This window comes from Scyliorhinus canicula, chromosome 8 (assembly GCF_902713615.1).
Source record: "Scyliorhinus canicula chromosome 8, sScyCan1.1, whole genome shotgun sequence".
Lineage (NCBI taxonomy): Eukaryota > Metazoa > Chordata > Chondrichthyes > Carcharhiniformes > Scyliorhinidae > Scyliorhinus > Scyliorhinus canicula.
Genome location: NC_052153.1, coordinates 139,561,306 through 139,578,889, shown reverse-complemented (window position 1 = coordinate 139,578,889; position 17,584 = coordinate 139,561,306). Strand labels below are relative to the sequence as shown.

Here is a 17,584-nt window from a genome sequence, read left to right as displayed (position 1 = left end):
CATTCTGAACATTTCCCATCAACTACCACTCTCTGTCTTCTTTCAACTAGCCAATTTCTGATCCACATCTCTAAATCACCCTCAATCCCCAGCCTCCGTATTTTCTGCAATAGACGACCGTGGGGAACCTTATCAAACGCTTTACTGAAATCCATATACACCACATCAACTGCTCTACCCTCGTCTACCTGTTCAGTCACCTTCTCAAAGAACTCGATAAGGTTTGTGAGGCATGACCTACCCTTCACAAAACCATGCTGACTGTCCCTAATCATATTATTCCTATCTAGATGATTATAAATCGTATCTTTTATAATCCTCTCCAAGACTTAACCCACCACAGACGTTAGGCTCACCGGCCTATAGTTACCGGGGTTATCTCTACTCCCCTTCTTGAACAAAGGGACCACATTTGCTATCCTCCAGTCCTCTGGCACTATTCCTGTAGCCAATGATGACCTAAAAATCAAAGCCAAAGGCTCAGCAATCTCTTCCCTGGCTTCCCAGAGAATCCTAGGATAAATCCCATCCGGCCCCGGGGACTTATCTATTTTCACCTTGTCCAGAATTGCCAACACTTCTTCCCTACGCACCTCAATGCCATCTATTCTAATAGCCTGGGTCTCAGCATTCTCCTCCACAATATTATCTTTTTCTTGAGTGAATACTGACGAAAAGTATTCATTTAGTATCTCGCTTATCTCCTCAGCCTCCACACACAACTTCCCACCACTGTCCTTGACTGGCCCTACTCTTACCCTAGTCATTCTTTTATTCCTGACATACCTACAGAAAGCTTTTGGGTTTTCCTTGATCCTACCTGCCAAAGACTTCTCATGTCCCCTCCTTGCTCGTCTCAGCTCTCTCTTTAGATCCTTCCTCGCTTCCTTGTAAATATCAAGCGCCCCAACTGAAACTTCACGCCTCATCTTCACATAGGCCTCCTTCTTCCTCTTAACAAGAGATTCCACTTCTTTGGTAAACCACGGTTCCCTCGCTCGACCCCTTCCTCCCTGCCTGACTGGTACGTACTTATCAAGAACATGCAATAGCTGTTCCTTGAACAAGCTCCACATATCCAGTGTGCCCAACCCTTGCAGCCTACTTCTCCAACCAACACATCCTAAGTCATGTCTAATGGCATCATAATTGCCCTTCCCCCAGCTATAACTCTTGCCCTGCGGGGTATACTTATCCCTTTCCATCACTAACGTAAAGGTCACCGAATTGTGGTCACTGTTTCCAAAGTGCTCACCTACCTCCAGATCTAACACCTGGCCTGGTTCATTACCCAAAACCAAATCCAATGTGGCCTCGCCTCTTGTTGGCCTGTCAACATATTGTGTCAGGAAACCCTCCTGCACACATTGTACAAAGAATGACCCATCTAATGTACTCGAACTATATCTTTTCCAGTCAATATTTGGAAAGTTAAAGTCTCCCATAACAACTACCCTGTTACTTTCGCTCTTTTCCAGAATCATCTTCGCCATCCTTTCCTCTACATCCCTAGAACTATTTGGTGGCCTATAGAAAACTCCCAACAGGGTGACCTCTCCTTTCCTGTTTCTAACCTCAGCCCATACTACCTCGGAAGAAGAGTCCCCATCTAGCATCCTTTCCGTCACCGTAATACTGTCCTTGACTAGCAGCGCCACACCTCCCCCTCTTTTGCCCCCTTCTCTGAGCTTACTAAAACACCTAAACCCCGGAACCTGCAACAACCATTCCTGTCCCTGCTCTATCCATGTCTCTGAAATGGCCACAACATCGAAGTCCCAGGTACCAACCCATGCTGCCAGTTCCCCTACCTTATTTCGTATACTCCTGGCATTGAAGTAGACACACTTCAAACCACCTACCTGAACACTGGCACCCTCCTGCGAAGTCAAATCTGTGCTCCTGACCTCTATACTCTCAATCTCCCGTACCCTAAAACTACAATCCAGGTTCCCATGCCCCTGCTGAATTAGTTTAAACCCCCCCAAAGAGCACTAACAAATCTCCCCCCCAGGATATTGGTGCCCCTCAGGTTCAGATGTAGACCATCCTGTCTATAGAGGTCCCACCTTCCCCAGAAAGAGCCCCAGTTATCCAGAAATCTGAATCCCTCCCGCCTGCACCATCCCTGTAGCCACGTGTTTAATTGCTCTCTCTCCCTATTCCTCATCTCACTATCACGTGGCACGGGCAACAACCCAGAGATAACAACTCTGTTTGTTCTCGCTCTGAGCTTCCATCCTAGCTCCCTAAAGGCCTGCCTGACATCCTTGTCCCCTTTCCTACCTATGTCGTTAGTGCCAATGTGGACTACGACTTGGGGCTGCTCCCCCTCCCCCTTAAGGACCCGGAAAACACGATCCGAGACATCACGTACCCTTGCACCTGGGAGGCAACATACCAAACGTGAGTCTCTCTCGCTCCCACAAAATCTCCTATCTGTGCCCCTGACTATTGAGTCCCCAATTACTAATGTTCTACTCCTTTCCCCCCTTCCCTTCTGAGCAACAGGGACAGACTCCGTGCCAGAGGCCCGTACCCCATGGCTTACCCCTGGTAAGTCGTCCCCCCCACAAGTATCCAAAACGGTATACTTGTTACTCAGGGGAACGACCGCAGGGGGTCCCTGCACTGACTGCTTCTTCCCAGTCCCTCTTACAGTTACCCATCTATCTCCAGTCTTTGGTGTAACTATTTCCCTGAAGCTCCTATCTATGACCCCCTCTGCCTCCCGAATGATCCGAAGTTCATCCAGCTCAAGCTCCAGGTCCCTAACACGGTTTTTGAGGAGCTGGAGTTGGGTGCACTTCCCACAGATGAAATCAGCAGGAACACTGACGGCGTCCCTCACCTCAAACATTCTGCAGGAGGAGCATTGTACTGCCTTCCCTGACATCACCTCTAGATTTAAAAAAAAACAAGAAAAAGAAAAAGAAAGGAAGAGCTTACCTGATATTACCTCAAACCCTGCTCCCGCTCAAAGGTAAGCAAATTTAAAGGCACTCACTCACCTTCACGACAGGCCCCTGCTCCCGCTTCCCAACCACCGTGGGGTGGGGGGGTTGGTTAGAGGAGGAGGTAGGGTGGGAAACACTCACAAAGTGTTTCGGGTTTAACTGTCACTTGCCAACAGCCTCTCCACAAACCACCTTCAACTTAGGCTGACCGCACTGCACGTATGCAAATTTCCCCAGAACAGCTGATCAGTAGCTCTGCTCTGCTGCCCTCTGCTGGATGATTGCCTTCACTCAAACTCCTCGGGTCCCCTTCGCAGATTCACCTTCAACTTAGGCTGACCGCACTGCACGTATGCAAATTTCCCCAGAACAGCTGATCAGTAGCTCTGCTCTGCTGCCCTCTGCTGGATGATTGCCTTCACTCAATCTGATCAGACTTTATCACAGCAGCAGAAACATACTACAGACATGTTTGCAATGGATCTCACAAGATTCCGCATTCTGCACCTGCCACATACCACCTGCCCTGCCATCATTATAGTGTTTAATTAATTGGTTAGTTTACTGATTCAGTTTCAATTAACGTCTATAGTTCTGTCTTTGCTTATATTCTTATTAATTCATTCAATTGCCTACTTGCCCCAATTGAAATCCCCCGGTAAGATAAATAGGAAATACAGAACTCCCAAGCTAATCAAATATATATTCGTAAACTTTGCTAACGCTAATACAACCTTAGAATTACAAACATTTGTTGAGTTTTGAAAGAAAAATGAGATAAATACTCAATAAACAATCAACAACCTCATTTCCTGTGAGGTCTCAATTTGAATATTCTCAGAACACCGTTGGTCTGCTCTGAAGCCACAAAATGGAGTGGATTGGACTGGACAGCTCGATAAGATGCTGTTGTCTGTTACTGTGTCCCCCTCCTTCCCGATCCCCTTCTTTCCCACTCTATAAGATGCTGCTGTCTGTCACTGGGTCCTCCTCTCTCTCGCTCTATAAGATGCTGCTGTCTGTCACCGTGTTCCCCTCTCTCCCGCTCTATAAGATGCTGTTGTCTGTCACTGAGTCCTCCTCTCTCTCGCTCTATAAGATGCTGCTGTCTGTCACTGAGTCCACCTCTCTCCTGCTCCATAAGATGCTGCTGTCTGTCACTGAGTCCCCCTCTCTCCCGCTCTATAAGATGCTGTTGTCTGTCACTGAGTCCTCCTCTCTCTCGCTCTATAAGATGCTGCTGTCTGTCACTGAGTCCACCTCTCTCCTGCTCCATAAGATGCTGCTGTCTGTCACTGAGTCCCCCTCTCTCCCGCTCTATAAGATGCTGCTGTCTGTCACTGGGTCCTCCTCTCTCCCGCTCTATACGATGCTACTGTCTGACACCGAGTCCTCCTCTCTTCCGTTCAACACGATCCTGCTCTCTGTCACTAGTTCCTCCTCTCTCCCACTATTTAAGATGTTGCTGTCTGTCACTGTGTCCTTCTCTCTCCCGCTCTATCTGATGCTGCTGTCTGTCACTGAGTCCTCCTCTCTCCCGCTCTATAAGATGCTGCTGTGTGTAACTGAGTCCTCCTCTCTCTCGCTCTATAAGATGCTCCTGTTTTGTACTGAGTCCTCCACTCTCCCGCTCTATAAGATGCTGCTGTGTGTAACTGAGTCCTCCTCTCTCTCGCTCTATAAGATGCTCCTGTTTTGTACTGAGTCCTCCTCTCTCTTGCTCTATAAGATGCTGCTGTCCGTCACTGAGTCCCCCTCTCTCTTGCTCTATAAGATGCTGCTGTCTGTCACTGTGTCCCCTCTCTCCCGCTCTATAAGATGCTGCTGTCTGTCACTGAGTCCTCCTCTCTCTCGCTCTATAAGATGCTGCTGTCTGTCACTGAGTCCTCCTCTCTCCCGCTCTATAAGATGCTGCTGTCTGTCACTGTGTCCCCCTCTCTCCCGCTCTATAAGATCCTGCTGTCTGTCACTGAGTCCTCCTCTCTCCCGCTCTATAAGATGCTGCTGTCTGTCACTGTGACCCCTCTCTCCCGCTCTATAAGATGCTGCTGTCTGTCACTGTGTCCCCCTCTCTCCCGCTCTATAAGATGCTGCTGTCTGTCACTGAGTCCCCCTCTCTCCCGCTCTATAAGATGCTGCTGTCTGTCACTGTGTCCCCCTCTCTCCCGCTCTATAAGATGCTGCTGTCTGTCATTACGTCCTCCTCTCTCCCTTCCTTTTAGTTTCTGCTGTCTGTCACTGGGTCCTCCTCTCTCCCGCTCTTTTAGTTGCTGCTGTCTGTCACTGCGTCCTTCTTGTAACGTTCTTGTCGGATGGCCTGATTTACTATCAGAACACATGTAGCTAAAGCTCTGAACAATTTATTGACATTAACTGTGGGTAAACTATATAGAAGACAACAGATGAATAACAATAAAATCATGCACAGGCAGCCTCTCTCTTGAACTTCCTTCAGCCAGTCCCTTCAGCCAGTCTGAGGTCTACTGACTTATCATTCACTGATATACAAGTGAGACTCCTAGTGGTCAGTTGGTTAATTACAACATAACTATGATATCACTACATCCCCTTTCCTTTGAAAGAATATATTAATACATTATCATCAGTATATTTACATGTGATATCATGAGCCTATGAGTCTGACAGTGTTATTTAAAAGTTTTCAATACACAAGAACAACAAGCATGTACAAACAGCCCAAATCTCAAATTGAGTTGATCAGGTTTTCTTCTGACTCTGTTTGATCTTCTCAAAGTTTGACCTTGCTGTTCAGAACTTGTAGATTTGATGTACTCTATGACATTCTCATGTTCAGGAACTGCTGAACTGTCTGACACTGCAGCTTGGGTTGATTCTGTCGTAGATTCGTCATCCATTACGTTGTTGTGAAAGTCTTCTCTGGTTTTCAAGAGTGCGCAATGATTTCTTCTTAAAACCAACCCATCCGCCGTCTGTACATTGTCGGAATGAGGTGCTACTTCTTCAAGTAAAATGGCTTTTCTCGACCAATTGCCTGAATCTTCTATTCTCACAATGTCAATTCAAGATGTTGTAAAGTTCTTGACACTCTATCATATAAATGCTTTTGTTTTGCTTTAATGTTTTGCATTTCCTGCAGAACCACTGCATTCTCCTCCTGCTTTGCAAAGTATGGAAGTGTGGTATGCAACCTTCTGTTCATGAGTAACTCTGCTGGCGATCTACCATGTGACAATGGTGGCACTCTGTAACTCGATAGTGCGAGATATGGATCAGATTGGCTGTCCATTGTTTTCTTCAACAATTAGTTAACAATATGTACACCTTTTTCGGCTTTTCCATTGGCTTGAGGGTACAACGGACTCAATGTGACGTGATTGAAATCATACGTGACTTCGAAGCGTTGCTATTCTTTACAGCTAAAACAATGACTGTTGTCACATTTACAATGACTTGCGGAATTCTGTGTCTAGAAAAAATTGACCTGGTATGCAGTATTACATTGCTTGTCGCAATGCTTGACAGGAGAGCCATTCCGGGATAGTTTGAAAAATAGTCATGATCAGTAAATAATCTTTCCCTCGTGGATGAAAGAGATCACTATCTACTTTCAGCCATGGTGCCGTAGGTAAATCAGATGGTTGCATAGTTTCTCTTGTTTGCTTGCAACAATGCTTGTGACATGTGTCACAACAACTGGCCATCCTGTCGATATCCTGGTTTATATGTGGCCAGTAAACAGATTCATGAGTTCTCCTTTTACATTTTTCAATTCCAAGATGTCCTTCATGTATCCTCTTTAATACCTTTCGAAGAAATTGTGGTATGACTATAGTGTTCAAACGAAGTATCACTCCATTAAGAGGTCATATATTACATTATAGAACTCCATACATTGACCTCTGGGCCAGGGTAAGTTGAAGTTCCTCATTACCTCTTGAAGAGTTTGATCCTTCCGGTCTCTTCTTGGATCTCACGTAGTTTCGCATCTGATACTGGTAATAGTGTGGAAATAAGATTGACATGCAGATCGATATCCTCAGCAATCTCTTTGAGATTTGGTATTCTTGCAATTCTTCCCTGTTGAGTGTAAGATGAAAAACTTCAACAGCACATCTCTTTTTCCAGCAGTACAAATCTTCAGTACTGATATTATTAATTAGGTTTTGTGGATTGAATTAGAAGGCTGGATTTCCCACCAGTTTACTGCTGCTGCCACTTGTTGAGTGTATTCAAATACCAGGCTAATGGTGGGAAGCCATGGGTCATCAATTTTGGAAGAAATGTGACAAACCTTCTGTGGTGAACACCACTAGTGGTATATTATATGTATTACGGCACTGCCCCTATATTAGAGGTACAATGGTAAATCCCTGCTGGCGTATAAAAGTGTGTGCTGTCCTGTGCTGCAGCCATCCTGGTTCCAGCTATAGGAGGCGCAACATCTTGTTCAATAAAGCCTTGATTGTTCCACCATTCTCGTCTTGTGGTAATCGCCGGTGCATCACCTTCCTTTCTCTTCAGCAGCCTGGGGCCTCCAGCACCCTGGTCTGCACAGCTTCCAGCATGGCACAGGAGGAGTGCAACCCCACCCCCTTATGACGTGGTCAGCTTCGAAATGCTCATTGAGGGCAGGCATTTAAACAGAGAGAAATCAACAGGTACCTATTGTAACAGATGTTTGAAGGTATGTAGATGTTTCTTTAACAGTTTTTACTTTGCTCTTTCTTTTAAATAGGCATCACTATTGTTGTTGATTCTTTTAAAGTAATTTGTTTTTTAATGATCAAAGATGATTATTTATCAGTGAACATAGCTTTTTATTATAAGTGAACATATTTGTTTCAAATGTGAAACCATTTAAATCTGCACTATAGTATCATATAATTTTACATGTGGCATGCTTAAAATGTTTGAATTTTAAAAAAATCTTTTAATTGAGATTATGTCATAGGACTTTAAAAGTGCCCCAGGGCTTTTTGCTGTCACTGTCCTTGTGACATCCCAGGCCCTGTCCTATTCCCATAACACCACCTAATCTTTGGACACTAAGGGGAAATTCAGCAAGGCTAATTCACCTAACCTGCACATCTTTGGACTGTGGGAGGAAACCAAAGCACCTGGAAGAAATGGTGACGGCACGGTGGCACAATGGTTAGCATCACAGCACCCGGGACTTGGGTTCAAATCCGGCCTTGGGTGACTTACTGTGCGTATTTTGTACGTTCTCCCCATGTCTGCGTGGGTTTCCTCCAGGTGCTCTGGTTTCCTCCCACAGTCCAAAGATGTCCAGGTTAGATGAATTGGCCATGCTAAGTTGCCCTTTAGTGTCTAGGGATGTATAGGTTAGGTTCTGGGGATAGGGTGGGGGCGTGGACCTAGGTAGGGTACTCTTTCAGAGGCTCGGTGAGCCATGTTTTGATTTAACCCATGCAGACATGGGGAGAATGTACAAAGACCACACAGTTGCCCAAGGTTCGAATTGAACACGGATCCCTGTTACCCGTGTTAAATATGTTTCTGTCTTGTTTACTTCAATTATCTTATTCATTTATAATTATCTCATAATTAAATGTTGTGTTCTCGTGTTTCAGTAAGACATTTGTAGAAGCTCGTAAAGTTTAATGTAAAACATTTTTGAACAAAAGTAATTTTATAAATACAAAACTTTGAAATCAGTTAACATTTAACTGAGCGTTTAACTTTATCAGCTGTCAAAAATCAGATGTCACAAGGACAGTGACAGCAAAAAGCCCTGGGGCACTTTTAAAGTCCTATGACATAATCTCAATTAAAAGATTTTTTTTAAATTCAAACATTTTAAGCATGCCACATGTAAAATTATATGATACTATAGTGCAACGACATAAAACTACCTCAACGTTTAAAAATTTCTTGCAATAAAATATATTTTCTCACTATTTGTAAAAGGAAGGAAGGAAAGAGAGGAGGGAGGAAAGGGGGGAAGTGGAGGGAGTGGAGGGAGGGAAGGGGAAGCTGAGGGAGGGAAGGAAGAGAAAGGAGGGAGGGAGGGAAGGAAGAGAAGGTAGGGAGGGTTTTGACATATCAATTGTTAATTGACAAGTTCAACATCCGAACGCAGCAGCTGCTAAAGCACAGTGTCCTGGCAGACATCTCCTCTGACACATTCCGGGATGTCCTTTGGCAGTACACTCTTAGGGGTGGGTGATTGATTTGCTGCAATACCTGTCCACACAATATAGTGTGCAATATAGTCGACACTAGCTTTGAGGGAGCTTGCATATAATCAACAGAGGCATTAAACTTTGTGAAAGCATTTGAAGTAATCACCAAGGCTTCTAAGGATGAATGTTACATCAGGGAGAAATGTAAACAACTCAGCTTAAAATACATTGCAAAATCCAAATGTACTTGAGCTCTCAATCAGCAGGGAGACAGGCATGCTAATGTTTGTGTCCTTGAAGGAGTCAATAGCACCAGTGTTGAGGCCATGATCATCCAATACCAACTCTGCTGGACCGCCCATATACTTCGGATGTCAGAGTCACAACTGCCAAAGCAAAGCTTATTCACCCAGCTCAAGGAAGGATCCCAAATAAGAGGACAATGGAAGCTCTTCAAAGACACCTTGAAGGCTTATCTTAAGAAATGGAATATAGACGTCAATGCCTGGGAGACCTTTTCTCAGAAGAGTCCTATTTGGAGGAACTTGCTGATTGAAGGGTCACAATTCTTCGAGAACACCCAATGGCAAGAAGAGGCCCAGTAAAGGGGCCTGAGAAAGGAATACCAGTGACCTAGCATCCAAGGACCAATCCCACCATTTGGAAACTCCTGCCAAATGAGTGATTGAAGATGCAGTTCTAGGACCAGGCTCAATAGACATGCAAGGACCCAAAGAACCCATGGCCTGTATCTTAGGTGGACAATCATACCAATTAGCGAGTAATCACGGCATTCTATCCTTATAGTTCCTTTAATGGAATTAACAGCCTCAAGACAAACCAAAGTTTAAAAAAAAATCTTCCTTTAATTTTGTTTGCATTTTAAACATTTATAAACGCTAAACACTAATACTATAAAATCTTAACCGACCAAAAAAAAATCTCCCGATGTCTCCTGCCTCTGCTCAACCAAACAATTTCTGTGTAAGTAAAAAGATGTAAAAACTCACCAAAAATCCATTAAAAAGTTAATGCTGTAGCTGAATTTTTGATTCAGATGCTCATGGGCAATGCAGTGCTTCAAGCTGTCAAAAAAAACCAGCTGCGAGTTTGAACGACACGCGCTTCCAGCGCATGCCTATACGCCCGCACTTCCGGGTCCTCATGCTGTGTATGTGCGGCACACCAGCGACTTAAGTCACGAATCCTGCATGAAGTTACAGGCCTATTTCCAACATGAATGTCTTCGTGGTGATGATATATCAAAGGAGAATGCCTATTTGTAGCTGGAGCCCACCCTTTTCAAAAAGCACAGCTTAAAGCTACATGAGAGGTTGCCAATTAAGTTGATTTAGAGGGAGATAGTGGTTGAATGGTAATGTCACTGGATGAGTAAACCAGTAATCCGTGCCCAGGCCAATGTTTTGGGGCACAGGTGGAAATCCTGACTCGGCAGCTGGTGGGCAGCAGTTTGGCACAGTGGTTAGTACTGCTGCCTCTCAGTGCCAGGGAACCAGGTTCAAAACCGCCTTGGGTTACCGTCTGTGTTGAGTTTTCACGTTCTCCACGTGTCTGAGTGGGTTTCCTCCGGGTGTTCTGGTGTCCTCCCACAGTCCAAAGATGTGCAGGTTAGGTGCATTGGCCATGCTAAATTGTCCCTAAGTGTCCAAAGATGTGTAAGTTAGCTGGGGTTATGGGGATAGGGTAGAGGAGTGCGAGGTAGGGTGCTCTTTCAAGGGGTCAGGGCAGACTCGATGGAGCGAATGGCCTCATTCTGCACTGTAGGAATCCTGCTTGGCTAAACAAAAGTGCTTTGAAGTTGTGGGAAAACGGGGAGTTCGAGTTGTAAGGAGTAGGTAGTAATTAAACTTAATTTTTGGGCAAATTTGAAGCTAAATTAGCTATTTAATCTAGTCACTAAAGCTGCTCTTTTTGTTTTGGTGTAATTTGTTTTGGTGTAGTTCAGTTGCATTTCTGAAACAGAGGTCAGCTGAATCACTCTCAGCTGAAGCTGGTTAACTGAACAACTGGCTTAATCCTGTTTCAAGATCATTGTTTTTTGGGGACCATAAAAAAGGAGACATCCTCAGCATCGTTTTGCTTGACTAAACAAGAGTACAGTGGAGTTTGGGGAAAAGTGGGAGATGGTAAATCTAAAAAGTCTGAGTGCAGAATTCAGTCTCAGTCCAGGCAGGAGCAGAGCCCGCTGAGCTTCATAAACTCCAAGACAGCACAGGAGAACTGATTGGTGAGTAGGGGTAAAGGTTGAGTAATTATTACTAGATGCTCGCTTGGAGTTGGTATGATCACAATTTGGAAAATAATGGAACTCCTGAGGGAGTTCAGAGCCTTCTCGGGTTACAGGTTTAACCTGAGCAAGAGCAAATTCTTCCTGGTAACCCCCCAGCAGGGAGAAGCAGAGCTGGAAACATTGCCGTTCAAACTGGCCCAGACCAAGTTCTGATACCTGGGAATTCAGAAAGCCCACTGTAGCCACCTGGGGTGACCACTGCCCAACACAAAATGGAAGATTGCAAGGAATGCAGGGAAAATGGACATGTTGCAAAAGCAAGCAGCTTGCAAAGCGCTTGTGTATTCTGGCTACTGCAGAAACCAGTTCTGAATGCTGCAGAAACCAGACAGCACTGTGAAAGAAAACAAGCTAGCATACTAATGAGGCGATACCGGGCGATCCCCAGGTATGCTGGAAACAAGTTAACACAAATCGATACATTAAATGGAAGGCCAGACTTTTCGGTGCCAAAGGAAGTCCAAAACAAGAAGTCCCAAGAACCACCCAGGGATCGAGGAACTGCCCCCTTATTGGGGAATTCAAATCAATCGATTTAGAAGAGACCCAATCGATTGCGAGTGAATAGAGGGTCCGCCCAGACCCTGAGAGAGGTATAAAACAAAGACCCCGACCCCAGATCTCTCTCTCTGCCAGCCCCTCCTTGACCAGCCAGCCCTCCCAGCAGAACACCGTTGCAGCAGAAGAACCTTGAGGAGGAGAGGCCTGGACAGCAGCCGCCAACAAGTAAGTGTCACAACGCACGCTACGAGAGTAGACACTCCTGACCCCCTTTAGTCCATAACTACTGGAAGCCTGCGGACCCAGGACAAAGCTAGAGGTCGTTGTTCCCTGATCCGGCAGTCCCCTTATCCAGATAAGTATTTGGTCTATTAGTGGTCGGATTAGCCTAGTCTTATAGTTTATATGCATGATTAGTAGATTATTGTAATATAATAAACGTGTCTTGTCTGAACTTACTAATTGGTGTATGGATTTATTGCTTTGAACTTGAACTTTAAACTTGTGGCGGTATCTTAACGATACCTGGCGACTCCAAAGCTAAGGAACGAAATAGAGCCAAATTGAGTGTTAAGCACACTCACCCAGAACGAGCAACACCACAACTGGACATGGCTCCATAAATAGAATCTGTCCAGCCTAGTGGAGGAGGTATTGAGGAAACTACAGAGGTGGGACTTGCTCCCGCTCTCCCTGGCGGGAAGAGTGCAGATCAAAAAATGATATGTGCTGCCAAGGTTCATCTTCCTATTCAGATCCCTCCTGATCTTCATCCCAAGGCCTTCTTCACCAAGATAGATAAGTTAATCATGGTGTTTGTGTGGGCTGCAAAAGACCCCACGATATGCAAAAGCACCTACAAAAAAGACGGAGCATGGAGGGCTTGGATCTACCGAACTCCTGTTCTACCACTGGACAGCAAAAATAGATAGGGTGCGGGGGTGGTTGGGAGAGCCGGAGGCAGAATAGTGCAGATGGAGGATACCTTTTCAATTGGAACATCTCTCCGAACACTGGCCATGCCCCACAACTATTCCCCAGCCAAGTATTCGAGAAGCCCAGTGGTGGTGATGGGCCTGGAACCAGCTCAGACACTATTTCAAACTCGGTGACATGTCTACCATGGCCCCTATGGGCAGAAAACATAGATTTATCCCAGCAAAAATAGACATTACATACAAAATGTGGAGAAAGAACAAAGGGGTGCTGACAGCAAGGGACCTATACGCGGACTGTAAAATAGTGACCTTGGGGGAACTAATAGAGAAGCTCAAGCTGCCAAAAGGGAAGCAATACCAATACCTACAATTGCAGGACTTCCTCTGCAAGGAGACCGCAACATTCCTCCGGTTATCCGGACGGCACTACTAGTGGTGGATGAATTGGGGGACAGTAAATGCGCTGACATGTATGGCTGAATATTACAAAGATACACAGAAGATAGGAGCAGGAGGAGGCCTTTAGGCCCTTCGAATCTGCTCCGCCATTCATCACGATCATGGCTGATCATACTCAATAGCCTAATCCTGCTTTCTCCCCATGACAGAAGAGGTAAGGGCCCCCTGGATGACCCATGAGAATGATGGGATGAAGAACTGAGCATGGTGATAGGGGGAGTTCTCTGGATCGAGGTACTACTACAAAGGGTGAATAGGGCTGAGCCTAGCACAACTAAAGTTGGTGCACAGGGCACACCTGACCAGGACACACAAGCTCATTCTTCTGGAGGTGGTGGATAAATGTGAGTGGTGTCAGGGAGGTCTGGCCAACCACACCCTCATGTTCATAGAATCATAGAATTTACAGTGCAGAAGGAAGCCATTCAGCCCATCGAGTCTGCACCGGCCTTTGGAAAGATCACCCCACTTAAGCCCACACCTCCATCCTGTTCCCCTGAACTCAGTAACCCCACCTAACCTTTTTGGACATTAAGGGCAATTTAGCATGGCCAATTCATCTAACCTGCACGTCTTTTAACTGTGGGAGAAAACCGGAGCATCCGGAGGAAACACGTGCAGACTCCGCACAGACAGTGACCCAAGCTGGAAATCGAACCAGGGGCCCTGGAGCTGTGAACTGTGCAACCGTACCACCCATGGTTCTGCCTAAAACGTGTTGGCTACTGGACCACCTTATTCGAGGCCATGTCCAGAGGTTGTGGGTGTGGAGCCATCTCCTTTAGTGGCGGTCTTTGCAGTGCCGGAACAGACTGATCTCCTTCTGGGGAAAGAGGCCAATGCCTGACCTTTGCCTCCCTGATTGCACGATGGTGACTCCTGATCAGATGGAGAATGGCAGCGCTACTGAAGGTTGGGGTCTGACCTCGTGGAATTCCTGAAACTGGAGAAAATAAAATTTGCCATTCTGGGCCTGAGGAAGGCTTCCACCACACATGGAGGCAATTCACCAGCCTCTTCGAAGACCTGTTTGTGACCAGCAACTAGGGATGGAGGGGAACAGGGAAGCGGGGAGGAAGGGACAGGAATGGGGGGAGAGCGAACTAGAAGGGAGAAAATGAAGGGGGGGGGGTGAGAAACTGAGGGGGAGTGTGGGAGGAGGAGGCTGCACCCAAAACACGGGAAATATATACAACAACAGGGGTACCATCATTGATGCTCCTGGACACAGGGACTCGATCAAGAATATGGGGTGGGATTCTCTTTTTCTGAGAATTTGTGGACTTTCACGACAGAAAAATTGGCGGCACCTGGACCAATTCCACTACTCCTAAGGGTCCAGCACCTGTGCCACGTGGAACACAATTAATTCTAATGAATGGCGGTTTTGCGACTGACATTCAAGAGGCTGACGAGCTGCAGCCACATACACATACTTCACCTCCCACACACACCATCCAAGCAAACAAGATGACAGCGAGTTGACCAGCCCCGAGGTTTACAGATGCCGAGTTGGAGAACCTCTTGGATGCAATGGAGGAGCGGAGGAGGACCCTGTGCCTGGCCCGGGAAGAAGGCTGCCAGCTGCCGCCGTTCACCGGGCCTGGGCGTAGGTGGCAGGGACCATGAGTGCCGTGGGCAACACAGTCCGGATGTGCTGGCAGTGCTGCAAAAAACTGCACAACCTCAGGGCGGCTAGGATAAGCAGGCAGCACTGTGCCCTGGCAGTATCCCGAGTCCCACCACCCGTAACCCTACTCCCCCACCAGGAGGACGGCCAATCCCCTACCTTGCCTCACATGCCAGTGATCCATACCGACTGCTTTGGCCCGGTGCCCTGGCCACTGAGGCCACCAGCTACCCACCTCCTGGGCTGCATGAATCGGACAGTCTAACACTGTCATCTTTTGTTCCCCGCCCCACCCAGGAGAAGGCCGCGCACAATCGCTCAGAGGGGGACTGCCAGATCTGCGGCCCCACATTGTAGCCGAGCAGAGGGCTCTGGTAGTGGTCGTGGTGTGGTGATCCACTGTGTAATTGTGTGTGTGCCTGTATTAGGGGATGTACAGTAGTACCTATACTACAGGTTCGCCGGTAGCCCCTGCTGGCTAGCTCCGCCAACAAGGAGACATATAAATATGCATGAGTTTTCCTGAGCAGCCATTCTACCAGCTGCAGTTGGAGGACAAACATCTAACTGTAATAAAGCCTCTTTTGTACCCATTCGAGTCTTTAGTACAATTGATAGCGCATCACGTGGTCAGCAGCCTGGAGGAACAGGAGATCGCCGAGGTGGACCTTGGCCGCCAGGAAATGAGATCCCACTTAGTTAAGGTTCCCCCTGATGTGTGTCAAACCCCCCTCCCCACCCCAACCAGCGCGGCCAGTGTCCGACCTAGCAGCCCGCAGTTGTTTCTCCCTGTGTCCCACCTCCTCTCTCTCTCCTTCATATGCTGCTGGGAACTCGGCCCATGGAAGGAGGAGAATCGCGGAGGCCCCAGAGAATACCGGGTTGGGTCTGCCAATGATATGCAAAAGATGTCTACTGTATGGGCTTTCTGGAATGCATTGACGCTGCTATTGAGGTGCTGGAGAATTTTGATTTGGCTTCGAATCGCGCCTGCCGCACTTTTGGCATCAGAACCGATTCTCCGCGCAATCGATTTTCCCGTTTTGGCGTCGGCTAACGGAGAATCCCACCCATGATTACTGGAACATCACAGGCTGACTGTGCTTTGTTGATTGCTGCTGGTGTGGATGGGTTTGAAGCTGGTATATCACAGAATGGACAAAGTACAGAGCATGCTCTGCTGACCTACACGCAGGGTGTGAAGCAACTCACTATTGGCATCAACAAGATGGGCACTGCTGAGACAGCACACAGCGCAAAACAATATGAGGAAATTACAAAGGAAGTAACCACATAGATCAAGAAGATAGACTACAATCCAGCGACTGTAACTTTTGTCCCCATCTCTGGTTGGAATGGCGACAATATGCTGGAAACCAGTTCAAATATGTCCTGGTTCAAAGGTTGGGAAATTAATAAGAAAGAAGACCAGATCATAGGGCATATTCTTTTGGAGGCCCTGGACAGCATTCAACGTCCGGAATGCCTTGTAAACAAACCACTTTGTCTCCGCTTGCAAGATTGGTATTGGTACAGTACCAGAGGGCCATGTTGAGACCGGTGTTATGAAACCTGGTATGGTGATGCAATTTGCTCTTGCTAATATTATCACTGATGTGAAATCTGTGGAAATGCATCACAAAGCCCTTCAGAAAGCCTTAACTGGTGATAAGGTTGGTTTCAATGTAAAGCGCGTTTCCGTTAAAGATACCCATCGAGGTAATGTTACTGGTGGCAACAAAGTAGATCCACCAATGGAAGTGTCTGCCTTTGTTGCAGAGATGATTATCCTGAAGCATCCTGCACAATATTTTGCTGGCTATACCCCAGTACCTGATTGCCATCGTGGCCACATTTCCTGCAAGTTTAGGGAGTTAAAGGAGATAATTGATCATCATTCTGGCAAGAAGTTGGAAGATTGTTCAAAATTCGTTAAGTCTGATGATGCAGCCATTGTAGAGCCCATATATGTGGAGAGCTTCTCTGAATGCCCACCTCTTGGTTGTTTTGCTGTCCGTGACATGGCACAGACTGGCTGTAGGTGTGATCAAGGGTGTTACTAAGAAGGAATCTGCTGTCAAAATGCCCAAGGCTGTAAGTACAATATTAAAGAAGTGCATTCTCCCCGTGTATGCGTGGGTTTCGCCCCCACAACCCAAAGATGTGCAAGGTAGGTGGATTGAACACGCTAAATTGCCCCTTAATTGGAAAAAATTAATTGGGTACTCTAAATTTAAAAAAAAAAGAAGTGAATATCACCATTGGCACTCTATTTCAGCAAGCCCAGTTGAGACTGACACCACCAAAACATCTGTTACCAACCAAATATGTGACAACAGACTGGATACTGATTAAAATGCATTGGAAGAAATTCAGAAGGAAAGGACGAGGAATGGTAGAATCTTGTTATTTGTAAAAGCCCTTTTCACTTTAGGTGATAACTGTTTTGGTTGTGTAACAACTTCAACCCATAAATATACAAAACCTGTTGACTGATTAAAAAAAAACATTCCTGTATTGTTTTGTTTTCTCTGGGCAGATATAATTATATAGAACATAGAACAGTACAGCACAGAACAGGCCCTTCGGCCCTCGATGTTGTGCCGAGCCATGATCACCCTACTCAAACCCACGTATCCACCCTATGCCCCCAACAACCCTCC

General features: G+C 46.3%; 1 pseudogene; it reads left to right on the top strand.

Moving 5' to 3' along the window:
• The first annotated feature begins 9,453 nt into the window (after window positions 1-9,453).
• On the top strand, window positions 9,454-17,337 carry LOC119969924 (annotated as a pseudogene).
• The last annotated feature ends 247 nt before the right edge of the window (window positions 17,338-17,584 follow it).